The 21179-nt window shown below is 45.3% G+C and overlaps 1 protein-coding gene across 13 annotated transcripts in view; it reads right to left on the bottom strand.

The window, feature by feature from the left end:
• Window positions 1-21179, bottom strand: part of TRIM2 (tripartite motif containing 2) — a 127507-nt gene that overhangs the window by 57854 nt on the left and 48474 nt on the right. The window contains exon 1 of one of the 13 annotated variants that reach the window (XM_080673063.1): window positions 19811-20144. The exons of 8 other annotated variants lie outside the window; for them this stretch is intronic. The gene's annotated coding sequence lies outside the window, so the exon portion shown is untranslated. Of the gene's footprint in view, window positions 1-19608; window positions 20145-21179 lie in introns of those variants that run through there. 4 more of the 13 variants (XM_080673054.1, XM_080673061.1, XM_080673055.1 and 1 more) reach the window with 4 other exon arrangements.

The raw sequence follows: 21179 nt of genomic DNA, 5'->3' as shown, positions 1-21179 counted from the left end.
CTCTGCTCAAGCTCATCTGCTCCTTGTTCTTGTATGAACAAAATTAGGGGTTCTATGGAAAGTAACCTCCCAGAGTGATCTGATCATAAATTCCTGCTGGGCAGTCACACCCCCAGGCCTAGAAGTTCTTTAGTGAGAGCTTTTAAGCCAGCCCTGTCCCATGTTCGTGTGTGAGTGTGTGTGTGTGTGTGTGTGTGTGTATTGTTGTTGTTTTGTGGTGCAAATAGGTCCAAAATTTTTAAGCTTTTAATAAAGTCGAGAAACATTCACATCACTTAACATAATATGCCTAACTCAAGTGAGGTAGTTAAGTAATACATACTACCTATTTTAATTCAGAAGGTGGGTAAACAACATACTCTTAAACAATAAGAATTGGAATTAACCAAAGGTTTGGGGCCCTCTCATTCTAACCAAAGGAAATAAAACTTAAACTTTCATTTAAAAAATTACATAATTTATCTTTGTTTTTTATACTTTCTTTTTTAAAATATATTTTTTATTTTATTTTTAACTATTTTTTAATTGATTTTAGAGAGGAAAGGAGAGGGAGAAAGATAGAAACATCAAAGATAAGAGAAAATCATATATCAGCTGCCTCCTGCATGCCCTGCACTGGGAATTGAGCCAGCAACCGCAGGGGGGTGGGGGGGATGGTATGTGCCCTGACCATGACCTTCTGGTTCATAGGTTGATGCTCAACCACTGAGCACACAGGCCAGGCTACACTTTCTTATTAGATGCAGTACACCTCTTCCAAAATTGGCATCCTTTTCTTCAATATGATAGTAAAGTGGGTACAATACTTAATTCAAGTGAGGGCTCCACTTCTGCCTGTTTTAGTACAAAACTAGAGGCCCGGTGCACGAATTAGTTAATGCATGGGTGGGGTCCCTTGGCCTGGCCAGCAATTGGGGCTGATCGGGGCCACGGGAAGTTGGCTGTGGGAGTGCAATGACCACCAAGGGGCAGCTCTTGTGTTGAGCATCTTCCCACAGGTGGTCAGTGCACATCATAGTGACCTGTTTACCAGTCGACCAGTCATTCAGTTGTTTGGTTGCTTAGGCTTTTATATATATAGACTAGTGGCCTGGTGCATGAAATTCATGCATGGGGGGAGAATGTCCCTCAGCCCAACCTGTACCCTCTCCAATCTGGGATCCCTCTCGAAATCCAGGACCACTGGCTCCAAACCGCTTGCCTGCTTGCCTGCCTGATTGCCCCTAACTACTGCCTGCCAGCCTGCTTGCCTCCAACTGCCCCCCTCCTGGCCTTCTCACCCTCAACTGCCCCACCTTGCCAGCCTGATCACCCCCAACTGCTCACCCCCAACTGCCCCACCTGCCAACCTGCTCACCCCCAAACTGCGCCCCCTGTGGGCCTGCTCGCCCCCAAATGGCCCCCCTGCTGGCCTGTTCTCCCCCAACTGCCCCCCCCCTCCACCAGCCTGATCGCCCTTAACCACCTCTGCCTAGGCCCTGCCACCATGGCTTTGTCTGGAAGGATGTCCGGAAGGTCTCCTAGAAGTTCTCCCAGTCTAATTAGCATATTACCCTTTTATTAGTATAGATAGAGGTCTGGTGCATGGGTTGGGGCCAGCTGGTCTGCCTGAAGGGGATCCTGGATCAGGGTGGGGGTCCCCTTGGGGGGTGGGGCTGGCCTGGGTGAGGGGCCTGGGGCGGTTTGCAGGCTGGCCATGCCCCCATCGAAGTGAGGGTCCCCGCTGGGGGCGGGGTGGGCCTGGGCAAGGGGCTGATGGCCATTTGCAGGCTGGCCACACCCCCATCAGGTGAGGGTCCCTGCTGGGGGGCGTGGCCAGCCTGGGTGAGGGGCTGAGGGCCGTTTGGGGGCAGTTTGCAGTCTGGCCAAGCCCTTGGCTTTGTCCAAAAGGATGTCCGGAAGGTCTCTGGAAGGTCTCCCGGTCTAATTAGCATATTACTCTTTTATTAGTATAGATTATAAGACACTATCTTGTGAGAATTAAAATTACATGACATTTTTATTTTAAGCGGCAAAAACAAGCAAGCAAACAACAAAAAACTTGAACGTGTCAGATGATGAAAAGTCATCCTTTCCAGAGAGGCAGAAGATAGACCCTACCACAAACAAGAGATGCTTAATTAATGGAGTTAAATTTAAAAGCACAGTTAAAATAATGTGCTTCTGAAAATGCTAGGTTTTATTCATCTCCCTGTGGTAATCAATAACCATACAATGGAGTTACCTATAGTTAACACATCTTTGAAATACCAGCCGTAATACCCCTGAAGGGTATTAACCTTCAAGAGAGCACATAACCTTGTTAACTATACTGTAATCCATTCCTCCATCTTGATTTCTCCAACCTTTATTACCTCCTCTCCTTAAATTAAAATGCATAAAAGAAGCTATGAAACTTATTCTTGGGAGCATTTAAGATCTTGTTTCCTGGCATATGTTGTCAAATAAACTCTTATAAAAATTCTGTACAGGTTTGGATGTTTCTTGCATGGATGTAAGAGGCCTGGTGCTTCATGTGGGCAACGACTAGTAGAAACGAGTCCTCTTTAGCCAGTGTCTCACCTTTAGAATCAGTGGTTTCCTTGAAAACGTAAGGAGAGAAACGCTTTCATGTCCTCCTCCGCATGGACATGCTCCAAAGAAAATAAATACTGACTTGCTTAGCTCTCCCCTCAAGGGCTGGCAATGTGTCCAGGCTGTGTGCCAGGAAGCCACAGTGCCACCAGAGGTGAGGGGAGCAGGGGCAGGTGAATAGGACCAGGTAGGCCCCAGCAGAGGGGGTGTGCACACCAATCAGGACAGGCCTGGCAGGCCCAGGGTGTCCTGCCCACACCATATGCCCTGGTACCAGGTAAGCCACCTTGGTGCCAAGTGGAGCCATCCATGGCCTGAGGGCCAATGCTGGGGGCACCCCACTCTTCCTTGGTAATATATTTCTTCTTCCTGTCTCTCTTCTTCCCCTTTTCTCCTGCCCCATCCTTACTCCCCATCCATTTCCTTCATTCACTAAGCTTCTACTTTAGCTTCCACCACGTGCTGGGCACTGTACTGGAGTCTACATTTGATCACTATCCTTAAGGAATTTGTGCACTTTTATGAGAGAGACAAACATAAAATCTCAGTTAAACAATCAATTAAATAAACAAAAATAAATTCACTCTCAAATAAATAATTTCTATCTGTGGCCTCCACCTCAGCCCCACCAAGGGGTATTGCTCCAGCCGACTGGGACAGTGTTCAGAGGTTGATGATAATCCAGACCCTGGAATCAGACAACGTGTCTGCAAATCCCAGCTCTGACACTGACCAGCGGTGTGATTTGGGGGGAAATGTACAACCTCTCTGACCATCCTTTTCCTCATCTGTAAATGGCGATGAAAGAGTTACACCTCAGCCCAGGCCATGTAGCTCAGTTGGTTAGAGATTTGTCCCCACATGCCATGGTTGCAGACTCGATTCCCAGTCAGTGCACGTACAGGAATCAACCAATGAGTGCATAAGTAAGTGGAACAACGAATCTCTCCCTCTTCCTCTCTCTCTCAAATCAACAGAAAATGAAAAAATTAAGAGTTATACCTCAAAGATGCTTAGCACGGGGGGCATCTGTAATACTTCCAACAGTAAAGATAAATTAAATATAAAAGATGCTTAGCATAGGGCCTGGCATAGAGTAAAACTCAAAAGATGTCAACTATTGTTGTTGACTAGGGGTCAGCAACTTTCTCTGTAAAGGGCCCAATAATAAATTGTGGCCACACAGTATCTGTTTAAACTACTCACTTCTTTCCTTGTTGTATGAAAGCAGCCCTAGGTAATATGCAAGTGATGGAGTATAGCTGTGCTTCAAAAACCTACATTTATATTCACTAAAATATTACAGAACATTATTATCTCCCCCACGCCCTGTTTCCCCCCCCCCCCCCCCCGGCCCCAAGCATTAAGAAAGTAAAACCACTCTTAGCTCACAGGCAGTGGGCAGGACTTGGCCCACAGGCTATAGTTCACCCACTTCTGATCAAGCCTAATGCAATGGCTGGCACTTTCTTTCATGGATTTTGCTTCAAAAGAAAATCTACTTAGTGGGTCCATAATACCCTAATTCAGTGTCTGAATAATAAGACACAGGCCCCACTAACTTTAACAAGGTTATAAACCAATCCAAGAATGGCAGAAATCTCCTGTAAGAAAAACAATACCTGTAATTTATTTGTGCACAAGCAAAGATAAGTAAACACTGTCTACAGTTTACTTGTGCACAAGTTAAATGGAAAAGACAATCAGTTCCTGGGATGCGCCTGTGTTTTGTAGACAAAGGCACGCTGTCCCCCACAGGCACGAAGATGAGCTGTGTGTGTACTTCACTGCTCAGTGCTGTGCACAGAGAAACCCAGCTGTAAGGTCTGCCCAGAGGGCCACCACGCCCTTCAATTCTACACACAGAAGCAAGGAGAGACTACCTGTGTGGTGGGTAAAGAAGGCTAGAGAACATGAGAGCACGCAGGACAAACCTGCCTGAAAACAGGCCAAGTCTCACCAACATAGAAACCAGTTGTGCCCTGGCTGGGTAGACCAGCTGGTTATAGTGTTGCCCTGATATGCCAAGGTTTTAGGTTCAGTCCCCGGTCAGGGCATATACAAGAAGCAACCAATGAATGCATAAATAAGTGGGACAAAAAATTGATGCTTTTCTCTCTCTTCGTCTCTCTCTCTCTCTCTAATATCAATTTTAAAATATTAAAAAATATCTTAGAAAAAGAATAAATCAGATTGCATATGATTTTGTTAAAGAACAGTCAGAGCCCCCAGGAAATGCCACGTAATTCCTAACTCCCTTCTTTCCTTGCCTCCACTCCTACCTTCGTAAGCACCTGTGAATGGAGACAGCACACTGTGCTTTCCTTTCCACTGCAATCTAGGAAGGGTTTTACTGTCTAGTTTATATGAAATGCCTCACAAGCCAAAAATTCTTTCTCTAATGCTATTTTAAAAGGCCATATTCCAGACACATAGCAATTAATAATTAAACTTGTTTCCCTTGACTCAAAGGAAATGCAAAGGCTTTCTTATGAAGCCATTCCAAGAATCAAAACTGCTCTTGTACATCCTTAAAAAAACATGTGCTGCCAGGCTGGCGTGGCTCAGTGGTTGAGCATCGACCTTTGAACCAGGAAGTCACGGTTTGATTCCCAGTCAGGGCACATGCCCAGGTTTCAGGCTTGATCCCCAGTGTGTGTGTGTGTGTGTGTGTGTGTGTGTGTGTGTGTGTGTGTGTGTGTGGCAGGGGCGGGGGGGTGCGGTTTGCAGGAGGCAGCCGATCAATGATTCTCTCTCATCACTGATGTTTCTGTCTCTCTCTCCCTTTCCCTTCCTCTCTGAAATCAATAAAAATAGATTAAAAACAAAACAAAACAACCACGTGTTCCCCACGTCCTGCTATCCTTACTAGGTAAAGCATCTGCTCGTCCCGCCCTGACATGCTGAGTGAGCATCCTCGAGGTCGGATGTCGGAGTAGTGCCCTCTAACTCAGGGGGATTCTCCTCTGGGAACAGGCCCGGACACAGATGTGTACACATCATCTGAGTCATAGATAACCTGCCGGCTCCCTTCAGAATTGCCTCCGTTTTAACTGCTGTCTGATGAAGAAAGCAAGCAAGATCTCTTTAGAAGAGGAAAAGTGAGGAACTGGGATCTGGCAAGGAACTCTGGCCAGGATGTCCCCACTGTACCCAATGCTCCTTCCCTACCCATCAAGAAGCACAAGCCCAAGGTCAAAGAACCTGGCCTTTCCTCTCATCTTTACCCCACCATGTGCTGTGGCATTGGTACCTCAAAAGCAGGGGTGGGGAACGTCCAGCCTGTGGGCCATATAAGGCCCAAGAAATCATTTGGTCTGGCCCTGCCAAGGCAATATGGGTGAGTTAATTAAATGTTTGACCAAAATATAGCAGGCTAATTTTTAAATTGAGAATTTTGTATGGTCTTTGAATGATGTTATAAATATCCAAATGGCCCTTGGCAGAAAAAGGTTCCCCACCGCTGGTCTAAAGGGGTAAGAGCCATCCTTGTGTCAAGTGGATCTCTAATCTCAGACCAAGACCATTGGCATAAACTCCATCACTTCCCAATCCCACAGTGGGGCTCAGTTCTTTCCCACAGCCCCAGGTCTGGCTCCTAACCCACCCCCTGCTTGCACTGGCAGGGCCTCTCCACCAGTTACTAAGAGCAGGAAGGCACAAGACCCTCCACCCTTTCATAGAATCAGGGACATTTAAAGTTGGAAAGAACCATAGAGATGATACAGCCTCGTGGTTTTAAAGCCACAAAAAACTTTCTCTGAAGAACTGGTCCCAGTCCTGGGGGCCCTGCCAACAAGGTCAGCTCACACTTTGGCAGGGTCCCTGAGGCATCTCTGCAGAATACCTGGAGCTCGGGGCCATATTCGCCATCATATAGACAAAGAAACAGGTCTGGGGAGAGGGCGTGACTCCCCCCACGCCATCCAACGCAGAACTCAGGCCTGGGTGCATGCCTCTCTCCATCTGCCCCACTGCCCCCTCTTTACACGCAGACCTGGGAGTGGACATCAGGCTGCCCGGTTACAGGATAAGGACGGAAGTTTTGTGGAGATTGTTCTACAACAGAATCGACTAGAAATACAACAAGCACAGGTTTTGCCAAGTGAGAATAAAAATACTATATTGCAGAATAACAAACAGCTCTCGTAGTAGAGCTTGAAGAGTTAATGGTTTAGAGTTTAGGAACATGCAAACTGGGCAGTCAAACAGCAGGAGTTCCCAAGATGACTGAGAAACAGGAAGCCACCCCAGGGATGAGGACAGTGAAAGGTTAAAGCTTGGCCCGTCCACATGGCCAAGGGCAGGGAAAAAATAAACCACGACATCCTGTTAGAGGGGGATTCACAGAGAAGGCAGACTCCTGGGACTGGAAAGAAAAAAAAGGGGCAAGACTTACTAGACGAAGGCTAAGTCCTGTACCGACTTTGTATGGTTAAGAAGCTGCGCATCTTCAGAATGACCTTGATAATAAAAATCTGACACTAAAACAAACGCAGAAGAGTGGACAGTAAATCATTAGCAGTTAGCCTTTTAATCCAGTCAAATTTGACAACAGGCCAAAGTGAGAAAAGCACAGAGATTTACTCAAGACCTGTGCTGCTGGGGTGCGTGGCTGGCATGGTGGGGCCCCTTCTCTTTCATGCTCCCTGAAGGGCCTCGGTGGAATTGCCATTCTATTTTTAAAAAGCTCTTAACACATGTGTGTTTGTCCCCCCAGAAGTGGAAGAACCCAGTCTTAATTTAGACTTGTCCAAGAAGCTTATTCATTATAAAAACAGATTTCCTTTCTAGTTTTCTGTTCATGCCACCGGCCAGGGCTTTCTTCGCAGCATTCTGGGACCTTTACCCAGCCTTCCTGTGGCCTCCGGCTTCGGTTCCCCCCTCCATCATTCATTCTGTCTCTCTGTTTCTGGATTTTCATGTATCCGTCAACCCATTACTGCATTCTGAGATCTTAAGTCCAGAGAAAGAGGTGGCCTCTCCTTAGTAAACAGCAAAGTTACTGGGTCTTCATAAGGGAGGTGTAAGCTCCTCACTGAGTACTTGGCTCCCACGGGCCCCACTGCAAATGTCACAATCTCTAATGACCTATCTATCTGTTTGCTTGGTTAGAGCTGCCTCCCCCACCAACCAGCAAACACCACTGTGCTTTAGCTAAAAGGAAGAGGGTGGGAGAAGTGTCAGGGGAAGGGAGGAAGGAGAGAGGGTGATAATCACAGGGCGGCAGGATTAAGAAAAGGGTAAGGGGGAGGGGCTTTTATTTTAAAGTCGTGTTTTTAAAAACATATAATTTACATATAGTAAAATTTGCTCTATTGTTCAAATCTATGAGTTTTGACAAGCATGTCGTCTCGGGACCACCACCACTACGAAGATGGAGACTGGCTAACCCCCCTGCTGGGCCCCCCCACATTCCTTCTGCTAAGGGGCTTTTTTCAAGGAACCCAGGGTGGATTAGAAGTCAGAAGGAAGGGAAGCCATGCTAAAGGAGGAAATGATGGAGCCCAAAAGAGAAGGAAGGGTTAGCTGAGGGAGTGAGGCCCTGGAGGGGGCAAGGAGGCACAGGGCCACTCAGCAGGGTTTCTAGTGAAAAGAAACGTTTCCCCCCTTCCGAAGAAGTGGAAGGAAAGATGAATACATTCAGGGTCTATGATATATTTTGGGAGTGGATTTCTAATGTCCTGACAGCAAAACCATTTCCTGCTCAGCAAGATGTTAACTGTCATATTCCATAACTTCCGCCTTGGAGGTATTCTTTCCGATGGCAATTACTGTCCGAAGGAATCACATCACAGTGGAGCGCAGGCACGGGGCTGGTTTGTTTTGGGCTGCGTGCCCAAATTCTGCTGCCATGCAACCCCGTAGTAATTTTAGAACTAACGACTTCAAAATTCTCCAGTGTTAAGTGCATCTGCATCTTTTCCTGCACCAACCAACGGAAAAACCTGGCAGCAAAAATGGCTTCAATCCTCATAAATGCATGTGACAGCTGTAAATGACTCACTGCTGAAGAGCTAGCCGGTTCTGCAGACGTGTCCTTGGGGCATGATTTGGTGGAAGAGATTTGCAACTAATCTTGTTATACTTTTCACTTTAAAGCACCTGGAAGCAAAGTTCCCTCCTAACCTGCTCATCTTTGCAGGAGGATGTTAAACCGTAATTCTAAAACTGTGGGTTTCAAGAGTGGATTGGGTATCAAGTTATGGGTTTCAAACAGCTTGTTTAAACAATGAAATCAAATAGAACACAGCAGAGGACTGAGTGTAATCTTATGCAACTTTTGTTTCCTTGAAATATATGTCTGTAAACCACAACGTAACATACGTCTGTGCTGTGGATCACAGTCACGGTCACATGTGGGAAATTTGGGTGTAGACGTATATGGATCCTCTAATAGTGGGATACCTGAGCAGGGTACTCCTGAATGTCCAGTACCAGCTAGTTAACTGCTATGCTGATGAAATTATGGGCTTGAACCTCATGGTTGTTGAAAAGATTAAAGAGAGAAGTCATGGAAAGCATTATGAACTGTGCCTGGTTAACAGTCAGTGCTTAGTATTATAATTTCTTTTCCTCTCTAGATCTATAAGCCAATTTTTTTTCCCCTAAGATCTTTCTTCTGAGCCCAGAACTGCGAACCCAACAGCCTGCTTGACATCTCCACATGGTTGTTCACATCATCTTCAGCTCAGCAATCCAACCTCGAATTCAACTCATCACCACCTTCTCTCCAGTCCTCACCCCTCCCACCGCCACTTCCTGTCCCCAAGTGCACAGACCCTTCTGCTGCTTCTCCTGAATTCACCCTTCTATGAGAGGTGCCAGGACCTCATAATGTGATCTTATTAGGAAATGGGTCTTCACAGAGGTAATCAAGTGAAAATGAGGTCATTAGGATGGGCCTTAATGCAATCTGACCAGTGTCCTTATTAAGAGGAGAAATTTGGACACTGAGACATGCATAGAAAAAAGACACAGGGAGAGCACCATTGACAAGCCAAAGAGTGCCCGAGGCTAGCAGAAGCTAGGGAGAGTCACAGAACAGATTCTCCCGCACAGCCCTCAGAAGGAACCAACCCTGCCCACATGCCTTACAGAGCCTTAACATCAGTCCATGCTTCTCTGCCTATCACTAAAGGTCCTCTTTGATTTGGCCCCATCCTCCCTATTGAACCTTAATTCCCACAGCTTCTGGGCAGCCCCCTCCAATAACACAGGTCTCCTTGCTAATCCCCATCTGGACGATGGCTCTCTGCCTTTGCTTGGGATGTTCCCAACAGCCTATTATGCCCTACCCACTTCTCTCTTCCATCTAAACTTGCACATTCTTTAAGCGCTAACTGTAGTCCCTCTTCCTCAATTATACTGTCCCTGAATTTTTGGCCAATGGTTTTCTACCTCTACTCTGAACTGTCATACTTATCCTCTGTATCATGTAAGCTGTCACTTGATTATGTCCTATTCACATAGTGTCCTCATGTGATATTCTTGGGTCTAGAACAGGGGTGGGCAAACTTTTTGACTCAAGGGACACAATGGGTTCTTAAACTGGACCGGAGGGCCGGAACAAAAGCATGGATGGAGTGTTTGTGTGAACTAATATAAATTCAAAGTAAACATCATTACATAAAAGGGTATGGTCTTTTTTTTTATTTCAATAGTTTTATTCATTTCAAACATTTTAACAAGAAGAATGTAAACACTAATTATTATAATTTGAAACTTCAAAAAATGGAGGAATCATAGCACAATAACATACCTTATATTGAAGATGGCAAAGGCAAAATAAAATTGCCTATCAAAGGAAAGGTACAAAAGCCTTTCAAATTAAACTTAAATATAATAAAATAATTTAAAACTAAAACAAATAGAAAAGAACAAAATGTGTAAACAGTAAATTAAACATTTTCTTTAGTGCAACTTCCAAATTATGCCCGGGACGTAGATGTAGATGGCAATGTAGACTGGGTTGAAAGGTTTTTGGTCTTTAAAACATCAACTTCAGTGGGAACAGTGTTGTTGGTCTCCTTTTTATTTTTATTTATTTTTTGTAGGTTTTTTGTTAGAGACACTTTAATATATATTGTTCAAATGAAAGGATAAAAGAGTTTAGCATTATAATTCATAAATGAAGTTTTTATGTTATAAGTTTTATTTATTTTTTTTTTATGTAAAGTTTCCTGGTCTTATTTCTTTTTTTTTTTCTTTTAAATTTTTTTTAATTGTTTGAAGTATTACAAATAGTAGTACATATGTCTCATTTTTTTCCCATTGACCTCCCCCCAGCCTCCCCTTCCTCCCAGTACATGCCTTTACCTGCCCCCCCCCCCCAGTGTCTTTTATCCATTGGTTATGCTTATATGCATGCGCACAAGTCCTTCAGTTGATCTCTTACAGCTCCCCTCCCCCAAAACCTCCTCTGCCTTCCCGCTGTAGCCCGACAGTCTGTTCAATGCTTCTTTGCTTCTGTATCTATTTTTTCCCCTTTTCTTTCCTTTAAAGAATCTTGCCTTTTGCATGGTCTCCTTTTTAGCTAATGCTCTGATACTGTGCTCTCCAGGGGCGTGTCTCCCTACATCACCACGATAACGCGTCTACGCATTCCCAGGGTGATGTCGGGGAATGCGTCCGCGGGCATTATAAGGAGCCTCTGGAAGATTGAGAGGTTGTTCCTTCTACTGAATGGGCGGATATAAATCCGCCCACTCAGAAGAAAGAGCTGCGGCCGTGTTTGCCGACATTGCCATGTTAACACTGCTGCTGGTGAAGGATCAGAGGGGTTAGCAAGAGAACCCTCTGCTCTTTTGGCTCCGTGGGCCGGATAGAACAGCCGAACGGGCCGGATCCGGCCCGCGGGCCGTAGTTTGCCCACGGCTGGTCTAGAGTTAAATTTTAAGTGACTAGCCTCTATTGCAAACCACTTTTCCAGACACCTTCCTACATTTGTTTTCTCAATAAACCTATTACTGCATGAGTTTATCATTTGTCATACAATCGAGTATTATTGAGCATTTTTGTTAAGAGAGAAGGATGCCCTAGGTGTGAGTCCTAAATCTTCTGTTACTGGAAAAATCGATGAACTTCTTGGAGCCTCACTTTCCTTACCTTTAACATGTTACCTCTCAGAGTCATTATAAAGATAAGATGGAATAATTTATGTGAAAGTGATTTTTTTTTAAGGTGAGACTAAAAAAGGTGAGTGATTTTTTTAAGGTGAGATTTTTTTAAGGCTCAAATGTGAGACTAAATCATTATTATCATCTCAGTGCCAAGTTAGCTCAGCTAGTTAACTGCTATGCTGATGAAATTAGGGGCTTGAACCTCATGAGCTGGTTCATCTGGATTCATGCCACAGGGGCCAATAAATTTCATGACTAATAAAAAATGAGAGGAGGGATGAAGAAAACTGCAAAGCACATCCTGGTGGGTCAGCAGGGCTATCTTCATGAATAAAAGATAGAAAGCATATAGTCACCTCCATCTATCTTAAGGCATGCAGTATCCCAGGCTCTCCGAAGAAATAACTGACAGTCCCTGATATAATCAGCTCTAGTGCAATAAATCCACAAGGTTATGCCTAAATGAAGAGGTTAATGTTTTGTTTTGGGTTGTTGTTTTTTTCCTGTAACTAAATTCGACTGGGTTTCAGACTGAAAGCTAACCAAGAATTGATAAAATATGCCTGCAACACACAGGCAAGTCAACCTCTGTCAATTTAGACTCTTACTATGGTTCATCCTTGAGCACCTTGAATTAAGGAAGAGCCAAACCCTCACTCCAATTCCAATGAAGATGAGCTTTAGTAATATACAGAGTCAATATTCACATGCCCTAAATCACCAATTTTTTTCTATGAAACCAGCCATATGAATTTAGATTTTTTTCTATTTAAATGTTTCTATTTTAAAGAGGTTGAATTAACTTTTTATTTACCTTTGGTATTTGTTCCACAAAACTTATATGCTGGCCAGTGATTTCAAGTAAATCAAGTGGTCATTTTTAAGTTGCAGGCGCCAAATACAGCATGCATATTAAGAGTATAATTATTGTAGCAGTCAGGATGTGTAAAATTCAGAAAGCTGGACCTTGGATTTCTAGGGCCTGCAAAATAGATCTAGGACATAAGCAGGAGTTCTGAGTGTTGCCATTTGGAATGACTCCCTCCCTCTGGTCTGCTGGTGAACTCCAGTCCCCTTGATCAGCCATCCACAGATACCAGCTGAAGGGCTGAATAATGAAGACTGAAGATTAAACTACTCATCGAGAGAACAGGCAGCACTTCAGTGAATGCAGTTATCCAAGGGACTTGAAGAGAAAATGGTTAGGGGAAAAAAGTCTAGGAAAAGTAACCTAGTTATTCTATCTAGATTTGGTTTTAGCACAGAGCATCCTATGTAGATCAAGCCCCAAACATGCCAAGAATATTTTGTATCATATTACAAATGAAAACCAGCTCCCATGCAGATGGGATTCAGAATTTCATAACCCAACCAATCTGTCTTCCTCCTATTACAGAAACTACTTTAACTATTTAAAGCAAATTCTTCATTATTTCCCATTCTTGATATTGTAAAGACTTTTTAGAAAGTAATATGAATTTGATCGGTAATAGATGTTTATTAACCAATCAGAAACAAAACAAAAAAAGATTTAGAAACTCTGTTTAAGCAAAACAGTGTATGTGGACTACAAGCAAAATCCTTCTAGAGGAAATCCCTGAGAAACCCGGTTTGTTTTCTAGCCATGAAATTGTATTAAAGATGAATAAAAGACAACTTCTTCTGTGGGGTCTATAGCTGAAGTGGAGATATTAGAGTAAATCTCACAAGAAAAAGAAGCACTTTGCACAGGGCCCCCCATACTCTTCCCTCCAACCCCATCCATTTCCAAGCTCTTAGATCTTTCGTGGTTTGGTGTGTGGTTTGGCTTTGAGTGGGATTTAGCCTTCAGGCATGAACTGCTTTGCACTTCAGGTTTCTCTGCTGAGACGTTCAGGGAGGAAGGAGATGAAGGACCCTCAAAGGGTAATTGCTCTTTGATGGCCGAATATAAGGAAAAACAGCAAAACGATTGCAGTCTGCCTCTTCTCATCCTTCCTCTACGCAAATGGCACCCTGTCACAACACTTCATTGTACAACATGACAATGTGACTTCCATGTGACCTGGGGCCAATAGAGCATTTGTCATTTAAGGCTCATTTGTTGCAGAGTGTATGGCACAACAGATGGATGAAGCATTGCTTCTCTGAACTGGAAATAGTTTTGTAAAAAAAAGAATTCTTTCTAATGGTACAGGAATCTGGAGACCATGTTCTATAACCATTTGTGAAATTTGGTTTTGATCAGTGGCTTCATTATTGGCTTAGATTTAGAAGAGAAAGACATTGAGTCTTGGCCATTTATTTTCTGCAGCAATCAAGAAGCCAACATTCAGCCCATTAGAGTACCTTTTTATCCACTTTCCTTGGGTGACTTCTGATTGGCCATGCTAAATAAGGGGGAATCCAAAATGCGTGCTTAGGTTTCATGAGCAGTTCACTCTTACAATCTCCTTCTTTGTCTAACACAGCAATTATTTAGCCTTTCACAAGTAGAATCTAAGGCATGGGGTTAGTAGAAGAAGCCCTGGACATATGCCAAACAACAAAGAGGAGCCAGCTGCCCCAAATCTGCAAGGAGACAATTCACTCACCAACACCAAGGAGATTACTACCCACTGAGATAGCCTGTGTGCTGCTAAGGCAAACTGTACCTAATCTTGAATTACAAAAAAAAAAAGGGGGGGGGGGCGGTCAGAACTGACCCTAAAGCTTCCCTTCTTTTGATTATCCTGCAAGTTCCTGCCCTTTTCCTTTCCCCTCCTATGCTTCTAGTTCACTATTTTAATTCCTGGCAGAATCATAACTAAGGCAGTCTGCCCAGCAAATAAGAAAGATGGGCCCCTCCCACTAAGCCCCATAGTCAAGGAGATACAGGCAGCTAACAAGATGCAAATCTAATTCAATGTGGCTAATGACTTTTTTTTTTTTTTTTTATCCCTAGACAAAGGCCAAGAAAACTCACCCTTCTGGGAGGCTTTATTAGACTAGTATAGCTTTGACTCCATGTTGAATGTGCAACACTAATTTAAATAAATTGCAAGTAGTCAGAAAAAGAGACAGTTCTTTGTTTAGTTTGAGCTAGGTTCATGATTAAGGAGACCTGATCTCATCCTCTTCATTAAGGCAAAGCTCAAAGATATCTATCATTTACCCTCTGGGCATTTTGGTGATAGCCCACTTAACTATTGAACACATTATAGGAATAAAGCCAATCAACAAATAGGAGCTTGGGGTTAGGTAGCAAGTGTCACTTCACCCAGGTCATGTTGAAAGAACCGAGAACACACCTTTCACTACCAAAGGAAGCAAAGCTCAGGTCAAGGGACCATCTTTTTATATTTTTAAATATATTTTTATTGATTTCAGAGAAAGGAAGGGAGAAGGAGAGAGAAACATCAATGATGGGACAGAATCATTGATTAGCTGCCTCCTGTATACCTCCTCCTGAGGATTGAGCCTGAAGCCCAGGCATATGCCCTGACTGGGTATCACACCCTGACCTCCTGGTTCATAGGTCAACCATTGGACTCAAGGGACCATCTTGATTCCCTCAGGAAGCAGGTATAGCTGGACAAGGGAAGAGAGTCCTACCATAGTCCTTGACCTGGTTTCCCAGGTGAGGAAGTCAGTGAACAGGTGGAAGGATGCTCACTAATGTTTGAAGATACCCCCCAGGCTTGAAAATTCCTTGAAGGCTTATGTTCTGCCTTTTACGCTATGGTACTTTTTCAGATCATAAAGCAGGGACCTTGAAACATAATATTTGCTCAATAAATCCTGTTGGCTGGCAGACTCAGCTTGAAAAACATCGTTCCTTTCTTCTACCTGGGTGCTATGTCAAATCACTCTTCTCAGGTGTCTTAAACTGAGAGATTTCATTTTGTTTGCTTTCTGGACCTCAAAATCACGATCCCTAAAGGTCAGCAATGAGAGGCCCAAAATGCTAGTCCGGATCCTAATGGGAGGTACCCAGCTCAGCATGACATTGCCTCTCTGGATATTTCCATTGAAATCAATGGCCACATTTAAACGAAAAAAGACATCCTTCAATGGCAGGCATTCTGAAACCTGAGCAACACTTACAATAAGGAGATGGTGATTTAAAAGGCTAATCACCTCCCAGAACTGCAGTTGCCTCCAGCACATTTCTACAAATTGCTCTGGATCCAACAGCCTGCACTTCTTAGGCTGAGTCATTTCACTGAAAAATGCAGCCACAGCTTCTATTGGAGCACGTTTACACTGTCATGAATTAATAAAGATGCTTGGAGACAAGGTATTCTTGTTTGACTCAGGACACATCCCAATCTTCCTGGCCAGCCCTTCTGCCTAAATAAATTTCACCTAGACATCCAGTGTGTTATAAAAAAGAACATAGTGAAAATTCTAGGGTGAGGATACTTCTGTTCAAGGAATAAGATGAGATTCAAAGTCAGGATATGCAAAAATAATCGTTTTCCATAGGAAGGAACCAGTATTAGTTAGACAAAATGTTTGCCAACAAAAGCTCAGTTTCTGAGGTTGAATTTCCACTAAACTCTCAAAAAAAAAAAAAAATACATAAAAGCTGCCTGGCCAGTAAACAGTGACTCGGTGCCCTTGGATTGATTCCCCTTCACTTCCCCTCCACTTACTTATCTCAAAGGTTCCACTTGCCAATTCTTCGAACTCCAAGACCAAATACTATCCATATGAAAGGCCATTCTCTGCCAGAGAAGATAATAAGTTAAACACACAGATGACTGGCAGGGGCTCTTTCAGACCTGCCAACTAGCAGGTCAGACTTAAGGTCTAACACATGTGAGTATAAGAAATACGTTGGCGATACAGTATGACAGTAACTCAGCCCTGACTCAAGACTTTTAAGATAACAGTCTCCGAGAGGCTTCTCAACCAGACATTGGTCTGTATTTTCTCATGAATCCCAAAAGGAAAGCCATCATTGTTCCATCTGCATCATTAGCAGCAGCTTCAAAAGCATCCTGCCAGCACCTGCCAACATAAACCTTTCGAGCCTGTTCAAATCAAGCTAAAACGGCCCTTTGGGAATCTGTAACCCAAGATGGATTTGGTGTAAACCATGCAGTGGAGAGGTGAGAAAAGGAGAAAGTTCGGAAATGTTTTCTTCCCAGATTTCAGGATGGCATTTTCAAAGGTTCCTTGTGCATTGCTGGATTACCCTACTGAGTTATCTCCAGTGAACAGGCAAATTCCCACCAAGCAGCACTTGGAGAGGTGGTGAGTTACTGCTGCTCAGAAAAGGCCAAATAAACAGATTACTCATGAGACCCAAGGTCAATATCCAGGGTTTTTTTCCCAAAGTAGTCAGTAAACAGAAATTCAAAGGGCGGAATTCAACCCAACGGCAGACCAAAGAAAAGGTCAGAGTGTATGCTGCTAATTTTCAAGGAGACTCCCTAACCCATTTAGATTCACATTTTATGAGAAGATCCTTCTGCTTCATTTCAATATGAAGCAGAAATAACAAGCTGACCAGACAATCAGGAAACCATGCAAGTCAACATTCAAATGATGATGCAAAAGAAGTAATTCAAGATGTAGGCGCCACATTTACTTTTGAATGATACAATGGAATTTCCAATAGAGGATTTAATAGACATAGAATTTTCCAGGAAAATAAAGGCAGAATTTGGAAAAAAAGTTCTGAGAATACTGACAAGGGGACACTGTCATCTAAACGAACCTTGACACTGAAAGGTACTATCTTAGATTCCATGATCCCAAATAAAGTCATGATAGGTACCTACATGGGATAGTATGGAAAAGGGGAAAAGAAGAGAGAGGCTACAGGGGAAAAAATAAGAACTGGTGTTAACCCTTTGTACCCAGGGGGAACTATAGGGGGGATGGATTTGGGGTTCATAGAATGCTTGGAGTCTGACAGGTATTTCATGCTCCAAATCTTCCTGTCTGCCCCCAGCCCTCTATCTGAGTTGTGAGCAGCATGAAGTTTTCGATATGGAGCATGTACTTTTTAGAACACATCAATCAAAAAGAGTCCATATACCAGTCCAGATCGTGACTGAATTATGTTACCATGAAGACATTTCATTAGCTTAGGTGGCCTACCTTGATTCAGCCAAATCTGTATTTAACCAAGGGAGGGGGAAGGGAGGAGGAGTTTTTGTTTGTTTTTAAAAATTCATCTTTAATCGCTGGGTGTACCTAAATTTGAAGAAGGGAAGGTCATGTATGTGCATCATAAAGAGTTCAGTGAAATGTTTTGCATCTTTGGTTAATGTTGTGATAGTCAAAGTGTTCTAAATCATTCCTGCTCTTTTGTTTCTTACAGTTGAATGGCAGATACTAGGTCTGCCAAGGATGAAGTCAGGAGGAAATCTGAGACCAGAGGTCAAGTAGAACTGGGAGGCAGTGAACGGAGCACAATACCTCCTCCCACCCTAGGAAAGGAACCCGGAAATGCAGGTTGTCATGCAACAATAACTATCTATGTATATAAAAGCCTAAGTGACCAAATGACTGAAAGACCAACCCATCAGTCAACTGGTAGCTATGACGCACACTGACCACCAGGGGCAGACGCTCAACGCAGGAGCTGCCCCCTGGTGGTCAGTACGCTCCCACAGTAGGAACACCGCTCAGCCAGAAGCTGTGCTCAAGGCTGGCAAGTGCAGGAGTGCAGCTGCAGCAGCACAAGCCTCTCCTGCCTCTGGGCAGCAGGTGCTGCGGGGCCAGGATGAGTGGGAGTGGCTCTGGGCCCGGCTTGGGCTCCTCCCCAGCCACCTTCGGCTTCTTGCACTGCTACATCCCCTGAGGGGTCCCAGACTGCGAGAGGGCATAGGCCAGGCTAAGGAACCCCACCAGTGCCCGAATCCGTGCACCGAACCTCTAGTATTCTTATAACACTGATGTAAAGGTTAATCTCCATTTTTTGAAGAAAATCGGCTATAAGCTATTTACTGAAAAAAAGGCATTGGTGTGTATACTGCCACAGAACCACCACCCTCCCACTCGAAGGACTAACCCAATCTTTGGATGCCTAGAATTCTAAGTGCTCTAAAATTAACTATTAAAAAGCCATTTTAACCTAAAGCTGTCTCTGTTTCACAAATTAAGGCTGATGATTTGGGGTGGGGGGGGGTTTGAGGGGGAGAGGATAGAAGGGGTGAAGAAGGAAGCAGTTGCTCTATAGGGTTGAACTACAGGGGGAACAGATTTGGGGTTCACAGAATGTTTGAGTCTGACAGGCATTTCATGCTACAAACCTTCCTGCTCACCCCCAGCCCTTTGCCTGAGTTGTTAGCAGCATGAAGTTTTCAATACGGAGCATGTACTTTTCAGAACACATCAATCAAAAGGAGTCCTTAAAAGCCTCAAAAATCCACATCCCTCGCCTCCAATAAGCCAGAACTGTAGTATGAACTTGGGCAGCGAATAAGAGTTGAGGCTAATAGGGAGGAAATCTATTTGTGCAGTTTTAGGGAAATGGCCAAAATTTAAGAAGGGGGAGGGGAAAGGAAATAGTTTTCAAAAATTATTAATGCTACTGCTTTAAGATTGCAGAATATCTTCTTTTTTCCTGCCTCATTTTTTCGTGCAAAAGGACGTTAAAAGCTTTACTTCTGAAGCTTTGCGCGAATGGCAAATGGTTCCCACCCCCGGAGACCTCCGCCGGCCCAGCCTGGGAGCGAGGCAACCTCAAGGTCGAGCCCCACGGACAGCGCCAGCAGCCGCAGCCCCCAGCGCCAGCGCCAGCTCCAGGGTGGCTTCTCTTGCCGAGCCGGGATCCCAGCCAGGATCCGAGCCGGGATCCGGAAGAGTGTCTGCAGGCTTCCCGCACACCTCAGTCCACCCAGACCTTGGCCCGGGGCGGTTCCACAGCAGGGCAGGACCAGGCCTGCGGCGGCAGCGGCGCTCAGCCAGCACCACCGCCCGAGCCCTGACTTACTGCGAGACCCGCGAGGGCGCCGCGGTGACTCTGCCTCGGCCGCTGTGGCCCCGCCAGGGCCGGGGGTGCTCGCTCACAGCCGGGGCAGAGGACCCAGCCGCTGGCGCAGCTCCTGCCCGCCTCCTCCTCTCCGCAGCCGCAGCCCGGTCCGGTTGTGTCGGAAGGTGACACGGCGTTACCTCCAGCGTTTCTGAGCGCTAACCTGAAGTCGGGACTACACACCAGCGGAGGAAAAGCGGCCTCCTGGCTGGGCTCGGAAGGGCCTTATCTGGGAGCCCTCGGTCCCCAAAGGGCCTCTGCTTGGTCATTTCCATTCTGCGCTCAGGCCCGGCGCGGAGACATCTGTGCTCCATACGCCAGGAGGCAGGGGCAGGTCCTGGACTGCATGCTGCCCAGCTCGCGCTCGCTCCCGACCCGGCCCGGCAGCTAATCCCCACAACGCGCGAAAACAACACAACATGCAAGCCGGTGCCCAGTTCCAGAAAGATTTCCAGCGCGATGACTCAAGGCTCCCGCGGCCAGCCTCCGGGAGGGCCAATCGCAGCCCAGGGGCGCAGGAAAGAAGGGGCTTGGCTCACTGGGCAGGCCGGCTCCCCCGAACGCACCCTGTAAACACAGATGCAAACGGTCCTTTCTGGGGAAGCGACTTGAGTCTGATGGGGCCCAGAGAGCAGAAAGGGGCCAGCCTTCATTACAGGCCGGTTCATTATTAAAAGCAATCACAGCTCCTGAATGGGAGAGAGGACAAAATCCCTGCGTTTCCTTTCATCCTGGCGAATAGTCAACTACAGCACAACCAGCTCTGAAAATGAGGAGACATTTCTACTCCTCAGGGTCTTACTTTTCACGCTAAAATTCTCCTCTCCCCTCCCCTCCCCCTCCCCTCCCCTCCCCTCCCCTCCCCGCCCGTTTCCCTTCCCTCCTCCCTCCTCTTTCTCCCTCCCTCCTCTTTCTCCCTCCCTCCTCTTTCTCCCTCCCTTCCTTCCTCCCTCCCTCCCTCCCTCCCTCCCTCCCTCCCTCCCTCCCTCCCTCCCTCCCTCCCTCCCTTCCTTCCTTCCTTCCTTCCTTCCTTCCTTCCTTCCTTCCTTCCTTCCTTCCAGAAACAGTTATGACTAACTCCTATATGTCATAATAGATTGAGAACAGAAAGTTGGAAAAAACCTGAAGCCTTTATCCTTAAGTGCCTTATTACTGGGGGAGGGTGGTGAGAAGGGGGGAGGAGGACCAACAATTTCAGTGCATCGTGCAATTGCTGTGATAGAGTGTGTGCCCAGAGGGTTACAGGAACATAGAAGCAAGTTTTAAATAATGCTGGAAATCAAGGAAGGCTTCCCAGAGGAGGCTGCATTTGAGTTTTGAAACCTGAGCAGACATCAGATAGAATGAAGAGAGAGAGAGAGAGAGAGAGAGAGAGAGAGAGAGAAGAGAGAGAGAGAGAGAGAGAGAGAGAGAGAGAGAGAGAGAGAGAGAGAGAGAGAGAGAGAGAGGTGAACCATGGAGTGGCTGCAGAAAGCAGGAGCAAGGAGCAAAGGTGAAAGATGGCTTATAAAGGGTGGCAAGGAGTCAGACCA

This window comes from Plecotus auritus (genome assembly GCF_963455305.1).
Source record: "Plecotus auritus genome assembly, chromosome: 6".
Taxonomy (NCBI): Eukaryota; Metazoa; Chordata; class Mammalia; order Chiroptera; family Vespertilionidae; genus Plecotus; species Plecotus auritus.
This window is presented reverse-complemented; position numbering and strand designations above follow the sequence as displayed.